The 12,373-nt window shown below is 40.9% G+C and overlaps 1 protein-coding gene across 6 annotated transcripts in view; it reads right to left on the bottom strand.

The window, feature by feature from the left end:
* The window catches only part of KCNK10 (potassium two pore domain channel subfamily K member 10), a 120,773-nt gene extending 109,636 nt beyond the window's left edge, over positions 1-11,137 (bottom strand). For 2 of the 6 annotated variants that reach the window (XR_005598363.1, XR_005598364.1), the window contains exons 1-3: positions 10,901-11,095; positions 3,816-3,896; positions 140-388 (exon numbers count right to left, since the gene is read on the bottom strand). The gene's annotated coding sequence lies outside the window, so the exon portion shown is untranslated. Of the gene's footprint in view, positions 1-139; positions 389-3,334; positions 3,528-3,815; positions 3,897-8,349; positions 8,614-10,900 lie in introns of those variants that run through there. The other 4 variants (XM_039538354.1, XR_005598366.1, XM_039538353.1 and 1 more) reach the window with 4 other exon arrangements.
* Positions 11,138-12,373: the final 1,236 nt, after the last annotated feature.

The raw sequence follows: 12,373 nt of genomic DNA, 5'->3' as shown, positions 1-12,373 counted from the left end.
GTTAGATCCTAAAGGGTGAATTTGGGAAGAAAAATAAAGGTTTATTGATGCTAGAAATAACAGGTGATTTATATATAAAATGCTGCCATTTCTTTGATGCATTGAGAAAACCAAACATGATTAGATTTAAAATACATACCAGTCTTTGAGACATCATACTACTGCTATTAGATTATCTGCCCATTTTTTCAAATATGAACACTAAATATAAAATTGCCTTCTGAAATCTGGCATCTCTGATTGAGAAGAGTGTTCCATGTGTCACGTTTGCTGTAGCTGCTCTCTCTGGTCATGGAAAAGATGTAATCCGTCTAGACCTTCTGCTGATATCCCACTGAGCTGTTTCATGTTGTGAAAATCCAAAATGAAATGACTAAAAAATAAAAACCTGAAATGGAAAAAGAGGAAAGGAGACACATGACATTGCTACAGAGGAAAAAAACTATTTTAAAAAAAGTTTACTCTGTACTCCCCACATAACTGGCATGACCTCACATTGCCCATTCTTCAAATTCCTCCTCAAATATCTCTCTCTCACACACCCCAACTTAACCAAAACAAAATGAGTAAGGGAGCTAACATCAGAGACCAGATTCTCGGTTACAGTTGGGGGGAAGGGCAGCTTTAAACCACTTTTGCTCTCCCCATATTTTGGGACCATGCAGGGCCCTTGTGTAAATTAGAGCTGCTGCAGGACCCTTAATTTACACTCTGGCCAGAGAATAAGCACAGTGAAGTGCACTCTGGTCACACTTGTGATATGTCACTGATCCACCCCCCACTCCATGCTGAGGATTTGGAGCAGGTCTGGTGTAAAGCCCTTACACCAGTTCTAAATTGGCTGAGTAGCCCTCTCTGTACAGGGTATTCTAAGAAGTCCATTTATACCCACTCAAAGGCCCTTTGATGCTGCCACAATGGTGTACAGGGACATCAGAGCAACTGAGAATGAAACCCACTATATACAGTGCAATAAAGAGTAACCTCGCATCTTTATTCTTATTCATCTCCCTGCAGTACCCATCTTCTTAGCAGCTATGTGTTATGTTGCATAATTAATTCATTTAGGGATCGATCCAGCAAGCATTACATTCAGAAGTTAATGCTTATTGCTGTGAGTAGTTCCACTGAAATTAATGATGCTACTCATGGCAAAAAATACTATCCCTCTGTAGCATGTGTTTACAGGATGGAGCCCCTAGATGTAAATTGCTTAGAGTAGAGACCCTGGCTGAGATTCTGTTCTGTATCTCTAAGAGGTGCAGCACAGGACTCAGGCCAGGGGAAGTGGGAACTAAAGTGGCTTTAAGCCACCATAACATCTTTGCATCTGTAGGCTGCTCTAGGGGCTGGAGAAGCTCATGGCATAACAAACTCTAGAGCACTGCCTATGGCAGCCTTCCCCAGCTGCCTAGGGGCAGCAGTACTACACATAATCTCCACAACACTATGCACTACAACTCCGTCCCCCTCTGACCTCTAACATGCCTCACCCCAGACACACACACCCTATGGCAGGACTTATAAGGGTGTCCCTGACAGTCAGCCTGTAGTTGTCTTCTTCACCCTCAGCTTCAGTGCTAGAAAGGGTCTCCCTTGGCCAGATCCAGGGCTTTAAGAGCCCCATTACACCACCCCAGCCCCTTTACATGGCAGACAGGAGGCTCAGACAGGAGTGAGAATCTCATTTTATGTCTTTTAATCTGTAATGCACTCTGCATATATCTGGCACTGGATACACAATAGTATTATTATTATTAGTGGCTGTAAACAATTAAGCTCTTTCAGGAAAGTTTCTGTACTGTACAAGAGTCTCCTTGCAACAAACTGTGCAGCTTAGATATTGGGCCTGATTCTGATCCCACTTACACCTGTTTTACCTTAGTGTAACTTGATTTCAATGGAATTACACCATTGATAAGAATCTGGCTCTTAGCATGTAAAAACTATCACTGAAGAGTTCTCATTGGATCAAAGTCAAGTATGTTAAAGAAAATAGCAAACTAGATTAATAAAAACAAGATGACTTTACAGCATTATTCTGTTTCCTTTTGTCATTTTCCTCCAAAAGATTTCTTACCAGCTCAATATGTAGTGCCATAGTTTAGTAGATGGCTAAAATTCTGGAATTTGGGGGTTCAAATTCTAATGATGCCTAAGGAATGTTTCTGTGATGTGAAAGGAAAAGCCAGGGTCATGGAAGAGTATGTGTCAAATAAAGAAAAGATGTTAGGTGTATTTCAGGACCCTGGACAGTTAAAAGCACATTCATGCCTCATGACTGGCCAATACTTAAGCAAAGCCCTACACTCAAACTTGGGGTCATTTCTCTCTTTTTGTCTATCTGTTTGGATGTAACACAATAACTCTTTAATGCTGTATCTGATTAATTCCAAAATTTGGGGGAATATTCTATGTATCAATGGGCAGAACACTACTGATTTATGTGAATGTCAGAAAAAATCAGGTACACACAGAGCTCCTTGCATCTGGTTAGCAGACACAGCTTTTAACGAGGATTCTAATTGTCTATAGATTAAAGAACCAGCTGGTGACAGCTGGGGACAACTCTTCTTCCATAACACCCTCATCTCAACTCTGCCCATCATCCCAATGGAGTTTAAAGTGTTGACACCGAGGATGATTTATCTCCCAGAGAGATAGAAATCATTTAACAAATTACAAGTTCTACAAACTTAACTATTTGTGTATTTACACATATACCTGAAATAAAGGGGGATGGAAGGGAATGGGAGGGATGTGGGGTGGAAATGGAGGGATGCAAGGAACCACTGTGTATGCAGTGAGCTCAACCTAGAGACACAGTGAAGTGTGTGACCCTCTAGACATGGGTAGGCTAAAATGGGATTAGTCACAAGGGTAATCCCTAGCAGGGGAAGCAAGGGAAAATGGGGGCAAGAATGGAAGACCATAGTAAGGGGAAAGGAGGAATGGAGGACACAGAGAACCCCTGGCATAGGCAAGGGGGGGAAATGGACTATTGTGGTATGGGAGGAGGGAGGCATCGGGGACAAAACACCTGGCATATAGCAGAGGAGGTAATGAGGGACACATAGTGTCCCTGGCATGGAGAAGAAGGAGGGAACATTGTGATAATTGGGGCCTAGAAGGCCTAATTCAGCTGTGAGCCTAACTGTGGGAAAGTGTATGGAAGTTTGTAAAATGATTTATTCACCTGTACCAAATTTTGATGGAAAAAAAGATAACAAAAGTCCAACTCAGACTGTTACATGTGAAGAATGCATTAATCTAGACAAAAGGGTTTTGCTGATGTAACTCAAGGACTGTGTTGAGAACATACCTATCCTGTAGTACAGTTGTACTTAGGAGCAGATCAGATGGAAAGCAGAAACAAAGCAGGATCATACATGTCCACAGCTGGAGTCTCCACTGAAGTGATGGTGCCAGCCAAGTGTCTTCATTTGTGTATCTGAAGAATTTTCTTCCCAAGAGGAAGGCCAGCAGGCCTTGTTCTTGGTCAAGGAACTTTGTTTTCACCTGTGAGTCTGAAAGTCATCATATCATCATGACATTCAGGCCTCAGCCCATCTGTGGGGATACCTAATTGGCAGTACTGCAATAAGATCTGGGTCTGTGTCCCTTCCTTTTTGTGTAACTTTCTGCCACACTATTTTTAACTCCTATCCTATCTCTCACTCCCTCAGCTTTTCACATTACCACGGCAAGATGAAACAGCCCATTCAGCTCTACTCTGTCTGAGGAGAAAGGACCCAACCAAACAATATCTCTGATTGGAACATGAGCCTGGGTCCAAGCAACAGGCTGTGACTGACCTGCTGTCCAGTGTTCCAAGGTCACCACCAAAGCCATATTTCTCCCAACCTGTTCTGTCCTGTCTCTCCTCCACCTTGTGCCTGTTAAAAACAGAAGTGAATACATCTCACATATCAGAACTGAGAGTAAAGTTAACCTTTTCCTTCTCATCAAAGAAAGGTTGTTCATGAAAATAAAAGACTGATATTTTGCCTCCTAAAGGCGAGAAACTTTAATAGGTTTTAATTAAGTTTGCTTTGCATAATTACTCAATTTCAGTTTCAGCGTAAGTGCTTGTTTTGATTTCTTGTATTTGATCAATAAACTTCCAACTTAAGAATGAAAGCTTCTGGCTGTTTGCCAAGGAACCAGGGTCTCTGTAAAAAACACTGAACCTTTGTATCTGATTTAATATTGGACTGTGAAAGTTTAAACACCTTTAACTCTTTTGTCCCTTGATATCAATACAACAGCTCACAAGTGAGATAGGCCTTTTAGGCTCCAATTATTACCACAGGATAAACAGAACCCTTAGCATGAGGGGAAGGAAGGGGGTTGCAAGGAATCCCTGAAAGAGATGTGGATGGCAAGGTGGCACAGAGGAAGTCTGTGTAGGAATGGAGAGCACAAGGAGCCCCTGGTGTGTGCTGTGAGCCCAGCCCACACAAACTATGAAGTGTGTAAGCCTTTAGCGTATCCAGATCTTGGAGGAAAAAAAATTCCTCTAGTCTGGTGCTTCTTAATGAGAGAAGCAAAGACTAAAAATTGACAGATTGCATTTAAAAGGTCTCAGTATATCTCTGCATGTTGTTTGTTTGATTTATTTTTTTCCCTATTTCTTGGGGAAAGTGAAAAAGTCTCTCTTTAATAAACACACTCAGTTTATAGTAAAACAAAGGTAGACATTAAAAATAAAGTTTCTTATAACCTAAGAATACCAACATTTTATTGTATAGCTATAGTATTTTCTGTTGTAGGTGAATTGTCAATTAGCGAACAAAAGAAATTTGCTGTGGGTGATATTCTCTAATTTAGCTAATCTACTCTGTCACAAGACACTCAGGTATGGGGAACCAAAGCACCAATATGATGCACACTGAAGTAACCATATTAGCAATATAGGCCACTCCAGTTAGTGATAAGGATCCAAGCATGTGCAGATAATCAGTTATGGAAGATAATTCAGATTTCCAGAAAACATCTGTGAAATTCCACACATTGATCATCAGTTAAAAACAAAGAAACTTTGGATGCCACAGATGTTTTTGGTGTATTTCTAAAGACTAATCCTGCCATCTCTTTATGCACAGAACTATTGACCTCAGTGGGGGGTTCATAGTTCTCAGCAAGTATTCTTGCACTTCTGAAATGAGGATGTTGATGGGAGGAACTAAAAAGTCAGAGCTGCTTCCATTATTTTTTCCCTATGAAACAATTGCTCAGCAATAGCAAACGTGTAAACTTTCTTCCTCTCTAAATTACTGTTTAAAGAAACAATTCTTCATTTCCCAGTATAATGCTCAGAGGTTTGCATGTATTTTCATTGTGCAACAAACAGATGTAAGATTAATTTTTAATCTTTTGCCTATTGCATTCTTCATTGAATCTTTCACAAAATAACCATGCATCCTGTATTCTGAGTGAATATCACTCTATTTAGCAGAAGGAAGCAATTTCTAGCCTGGATTAGGAGCAATCACACCACAGTCTCTTACAGTACTGCTTTCTTTGTCTTTGTTTTTCAATTCTCAGGACCACCCATATAATTAAAAATAAGCCTTGATACCATGTGGATCATAAAAGAAAAATATCTGCCAGATCTATCATCATGTCTACAAAATAAATGCTAGACATATGTCAAAAATATTCAAGATCAACAAAGTGAGAATGTCCTTCTGTAAAGTTACTGTTCTAGAGAAATACATAGATTGTACCTTTAGGCATAGCCTCTGTAAGGAGTGGCATATAGCTCCACCTTCCCCAGATGACCAGGGAAAAGGGAGCCTAAGAGGCTAGAGAATGTGGCCCCAAGTATATTTCTGTTCTCCTAATACAAAATATTGCATAGTGTTTATGGGTATTTAGAACAATGCACTGATCCTGGGCTAGACTTCAGATCATGTTCATCAACATGGTTGAGATGGGCAATATCAGTGCAGGTTAACAACATTTAATATCCCTGTCATGCCGTCTGAAGTAGCTCACAACTGTGAATGCCAATATCAGGTAAGACTGTCAGAAAACAGGGCAGACACCCCAAACTGGTGGTATATTCTGTCATGAGATTTCACCAAGCCAGTAACAAATGTGCACTCCTGGAACATGATGTTAGTCTTACCATGGCGCCACAAACAGTCCCTTTAGGCTCTCCAGCCTACCTTGCCTCCCAGACAAACTGGACTTTGTGATACTTTGTGATACTGGTCTCTATATCAAATATCACAACACATTAGATTACTCCCAACCCCAAAAGATCAGTCACTTACCCCAGGTCAATGGATAAGGTCAATCTCACACCAAAGACAATGCTGGCAGCCAATTTCTCTAGTGAACTAACTAAAGATTTCTTAGCTCATAAAAAGAAGATAAAAGTTATTGAGAGGCTAAAGCAGGTAAAATACATTAACAAGTGATTCTACTTTTGTAAGTCCAAAATAATAGCAGAGATGTAGTAATCTACTAGTTTTCCACAAGTCTCTCAGGGTTACCCAGAATAACTTTGCGCCAGATGCAAGACAGAGATACCCACTTCACTGTGAGGGTCCAAATAGTACAGAAATGCTGGATCTTTTTTTGAATCCATATTTATAGCTCCTTTACACAGAGAGAAAGCTGACAGATTCTGTACCTACATGGGCCTTCCTTTATTGGCTGTGAGTGAGGAATGAATCATAGAATCATAGAATATCAGGATTGGAAGGGACCTCAGGAGGTCATCTAGTCCAACCCCCTGTTCAAAGCAGGACCAATCCACAACGACATCATCTCAGCCAGGGCTTTGTCAAGCCTGACCTTAAAAACCTATAAGGAAGGAGTTTCCACCACCTCCCTAGGTGACCCATTCCAGTGCTTCACCACCCTCCTAGTCAAAAAGTTTTTCCTAATATCCAACCTAAATCTCCCCCACTGCAACTTGAGATCATTACTCCTTGTTCTGTCATCTGCTACCACTGAGAACAATCTAGATCCATCCTCTTTGGAACCCTCTTTCAGGTAGTTGAAAGCAGCTATCAAATCCCCCCTCATTCTTCTCTTCTGCAGACTAAACAATCCCAGTTCCCTCAGCCTCTCCTCATAAGTCATGTGCTACAGCCCACTAATAATTTTTGTTGCCCTCCGCTGGACTCTTTCCAATTTTTCCACATCCTTCTTGTAGTGTGGGGCCCAAAACTGGACACAGTACTCCAGATGAGGCCTCATCAATGCCAAATAGAGGGTATTGATCATGTCCCTCGATCTGGCAATGCTCCTACTTATATAGCCCAAAACGCCGTTAGCCTTTCTTGGCAACAAGGGCACACTGTTGACTCATAGCCAGCTTCTCTTCCACTGTAACCCCTAGGTCCTTTTCTGCAGAACTGCTGCCCAGCCATTTGGTCCCTAGTCTGTAGCAGTGCATGGGATTCTTCCGTCCTAAGTGCAGGACTCTGCACTTGTCCTTGTTGAACCTCATCAGATTTCTTTTGGCCCAATTCTTTAATTTGTCTAGGTCCCTCCGTATCCTATCCTTACCTTCCAGCATATCTACCACACATCCCAGTTTAGTGTCATCTGCAAACTTGCCGAGGGTGCAATCCACGCCATCCTCCAGATTATTAATGAAGATATTAAACAAAACTGGGCCCAGGACCAACCCGTGGGACACTCCACTTGATACCGGCTGCCAACTAGACATGGAGCCATTGATCACTATCCATTGAGCCCGATGATTTAGCCAGCTTTCTATCCACCTTACAGTCCATTCATCCAATCCATACTTCTTTAACTTGCTGGCAAGAATACTGTGGGAGACCATAGCAAAAGCTTGATGCAGACTGAATCTTTGATTGAATCATATTGAATGCAGATTGAATCTTTGAATTTCCATTGTTGAACACAATGATCCTTGCCTTGAAGTTAGCATTCTACTTCCTTTGCATTCACAGGTAATATAGTTCCATGATATACATAATGCAATTGCCTACTATTACATTATAATAGGTATACATAAGTGACAACAATACAAGTAACATTTCATTAGTTTTCATGCAGTTTACACATCAAACATCTTCAAATCTTAGCAATAACACACACTGGTCTAGGGTTATCTAATTAAAGGGTATACATAATGTAATCCAATAGCAATCAACAAGTTATAGAGAAGTGACGACAATATCATTCACATTTCCTTTGAACTAAATTAACACTCGAGTGAATTAGTATAGAACATTTTTTTTATTCACACTATTGCTCTGATCTGAGCTGGTCTGTCAGCATCACAATCTCATTTAAACACTTTTGGCAGGTTCATAACAAATACTTCTAATGTATAAATATTATAGGTTTGATTCTGACCTCACACTGCTGAGGATCAGGAGTAATTTCACTGAAGTCATTGGAATTACACCTGTGTTAATGAAAGTAAAACCAAGTTCCAAATGGTCAAACTATGGAGGAATGTGAGCTTCATCATGATCTGGATATAGATAAAAGCCATCGAATCTTGCTAATGCAGCATCCTCAAGAGTTGGATGCCATAATCCAGTCTGACATTTCTTTACATTAATAATTTATGTCCAGTCTCTTGCAATCTGGGTGATGTGAGGGCATCATAGTTTTCTAGTAATGAAACAGAAGGGATCAGGGACTAAGTTACAGCTTTCAGTGTCAGTAGTGTCTTATGAAAATGTCTCTAGGTTTGTGATTTTAGATGGTAGCACTCAATGCTCAGTTTATGCAATTTGGGTTGAAATGCCCTTTCTGGCACAAGTCCCCCTTTCCTCCCAAATACAGCAAGCATGTAAATCTAATCTAGATATTTTGTAACACATGCCCATCACATGTTTGGTGGTTAAGGTGCAAAGAACCCCTACCATGCATAAAATTACACACTTTTCAGATGAGCCAGTGACAATCACATAGTTGAATTGAACTATTAGACCCTAATTCCACCAAAAGGTCTGCACAGCATATATCTGAAAGTTATAGGCCTATATGGTCTTCTCCTGCACAAAAAAAATTCACAGCTGGGAACAAACTATTAGGAAGACTCTGGGGCTCTGTAAGAATCATGGAGTTTGTGAGTTTTCCTCCTGATCCACAGGACTAGCAGAGGTGTGGCACTGGCAGGAGACAGGGCCAAGAGCTGCAACATAGTGTCAGGGAAGCCCAGGTAACAAACCCACATAGTCACAGATCTCAGCCAACTACATGCAGGAACTCAGTGCATGTTTCTCTCCTTCCATGCTCCCACTAACTATAGCAGCAAAACCATGCCACCATTAGCTGCTGGGCTCCAGTTGCATTCTTTGATTTGGTAAGGGGCAGTGTTTACAGCAGAGGTTAATGTTGGTTCACGCAGCATTACCTTGCCACACATTTTACTGCAAGCTTCACTCAGATGTTGAGACAGAGCATGCCACTTAGAGAAACTCCTCCCTCCAGCCTCATCACCCTCTCCATTTTCCCACAGGGCCTATAGACTATGCAGATTTTTGAATGATTCATTTTTTAATGAAATGTAGAATGTGGGGAGCAGTCTGTATAACCACCACTCCCCTTGACCCAGCCATACTATGTTTTTCATTAGCACTTTCTTCCTGAATAGCAGGGAGATGCATCAGCATCATAGTGAACATTTAAGGGGATGACTGCAGCTTTTGCATTAATCATCATAATTCTTTGTACAGCATTCAAAAGTAATAGTAGGTATTTTACAGAACATATAAAACATGAGGTCCTTGCCCTGAAGAGCTTTACTACAGTCTCTGTTGTAGAAAAATGTATGCTCTATGGACCATATGCAGACTGAGGGCAATACATGGTTCCAGTATTTGAAAGGTTGGCATTCTAAATCCACATGGCTCTCCGGATTTGCACATCTTCTACACATCCAGTGCCAGATCTCCAAATGGTGATGAGGTTTTGGGAGATGTATGTTTGAAGCAAAATTAAATGTTATATTATTCTGATTCTACTGTTTGAAATAGATAAATCTGGAGACAATCTGATGAGTGTAAATTACAAGTTACTTTTTAAGAAATAATAAAATAATATTCATGATTTATGTAGCCCACTGTGTGCCAAGGACTGTAAAAGCAAGCCAGAAAATAGTCTATTCCCAAAAGGTCTGTGATGTGGTTTAACCCCTGTCACCTGCAAGGCAGAGAAAAAGAATCCTAATTAACTAGTTGCCTTGTGGCCAGAAGAGGCAGACCTAGGCCTTATAAGAAAACCCTGGGAAGGCAGACTGAGGAAGGCTATAGGGACAGAACTGATCCTTTTGGAGGGCCCTGGGAAGGGAGCAAGATCTAGGGGCAGACTGCAGAAGAGGCAAGATTCTCCTGGGGTGAGAACCCCAGAGGGAACAGAGTAGACTTCTCTTGGAGGGAGCCCTGAGATAGCATTTGTAACTAGAAACAGAAGACTTTGGTAACCCAAGGGGGCAGAAGAATTATTCAGATTCATTTAGACTTGTTCATGATAACCTGGAAGGTGTTTGAACTTTGATTTGGCTGGAGGGCCAAGCCATGGAAGACCCAGCAAAAGGCAGATGCCGTGCAGTAGGCACTGGAGCTGAGGATACTGGCAACATTACATACAGATGTAAGGGGACACCCCAAGGGTGAGTATGCTCCTATGATGCATTGGGAGCTATTGCATTGCATCCCCCTCCTACTGGGCCAGGTTTCGCTCTTAGGGAGCTGCTTCACTCCCTAGATAATTCTGTCTTAAATCTCTCCAAAGAATCCAGGGAAGCAGTTGCCGACTGGGTTAGCTGTTATTTTAACCCTTCTTAACAAATCAGACCTCACAGATTCTTATCTCAAAGCATGCTGGGTAGTTTCTTCCCCAAGTTTTTCCCTCACACTGATACCTTCAGCAACCCAAAATTCCTGGCTCTTACCTCAGAGACTCAGTAATCAAGCATTTCACACAGTTTCCCTTCTATCCATTTGGTTTCTGGATCACTTCCTTTTTGCAGTGGCTCCAGTAGCAGTCTATTGGGAGCACAGCCCCTCAGCTTTCTGGAAGGTGTTGCAGTCTTACCCCTCCATCTGCTGCTGCTCTCTTCTATAAGGATCAGCTAATTAAGTTCCAGCTCTCTGCTCAGGTGCAGTGGGTGGCTAAGCATCCAGCTGTAGGCTTCTGATCCCAGAGGAATGGTATCCCTTATAAGTTCACAGCCCTCTTGCAAGGTCTTATATTATAAGTGAGGAATAACTTGCATTCTTATACTTGAAAAGATGTGTAGACAAATAGAAGATGCATAACCACCATGGTTTCTGTACAACTTTTAGGTACAATAAATCAGAGCTCTAACTGAAAACTCATGTGGATTTTACATACTCCCTGGTGGACTTGGAGAAAACAAAGCAATGAATAAATTACACTGAATACAAAATGTAATGTTGACGTCTGTGACAAGTACAATGTTGATCATGTTCTCCATTTTATTAACTGTTTCAAAGCACTTTGTTGGCAAGAACATAATGGAATGGGAACTGTAATGAGCAAAGGGATCACAGCACTGTGTTACATATGGCATGGCTGTCAGTGAAGTGAAAAGCACACTGTACACTGGCTGTTAGGCTATGGCTTGTCACAGCTAGGTGGTATGCCCCTTCCCACAAACCAGCAGGTGACATGCATTTCATAGAATTCGGCAACCTGCTACAAGACATAGTGCAATGTATATCATTAGGTATAGTAAATTTCTGATCTATATGTATTCTGTGATTTTTTAAAGAAGTATTGAAGAGCATGTATGAACTGGGTACAATAATGTCCAGATTATACTTCTCTGTGATTGAGAAATAATGGAGAAATGCAGTGCATATAACTTTCCCCAATCCACATGTTGCTGAATTTAGCCCACTGTTTACATATATAAGTCTGAGTCACTTTACAGTTAGAATTTACATGTTGCTTGTGTCTCTTTTCCAGCACTGGAGTATGGAGCCCTGAAGTGGCTGCAGTGATTTCTGTATGTAAAATATGTAAGTTCTCTGGCTGAAAAGCACTATGTAAATTATCATGAGTTACACATGTACATTATGTTTGTTGATAAAGATACTGACATTTTTTATTTGCTTAATTACTTTCTCATTGCACTATGAAGCAGAACACTGAGGCATGGCTAATCTCCAGTTCCAAGAGATTGACACACTTGTTTAACAGCTAAATCAAAATTATTAGCACTAGGAAATGCATGCACATCTCTCTCTCGTGCATGTATATGTATATGTGTATATATATACATACATGAGAGAGAGATGTGCATATATATATAAAACAGTGCATATGTTAAATCTAGTAGCACATACCTACTAATGTGGATGGTAGTACCTTTGAAGCACACCTGTGTAAGGTGAACATT

Source organism: Mauremys reevesii, linkage group 4, assembly GCF_016161935.1.
Source record: "Mauremys reevesii isolate NIE-2019 linkage group 4, ASM1616193v1, whole genome shotgun sequence".
NCBI classification, from domain to species: domain Eukaryota; kingdom Metazoa; phylum Chordata; order Testudines; family Geoemydidae; genus Mauremys; species Mauremys reevesii.
This window is presented reverse-complemented; position numbering and strand designations above follow the sequence as displayed.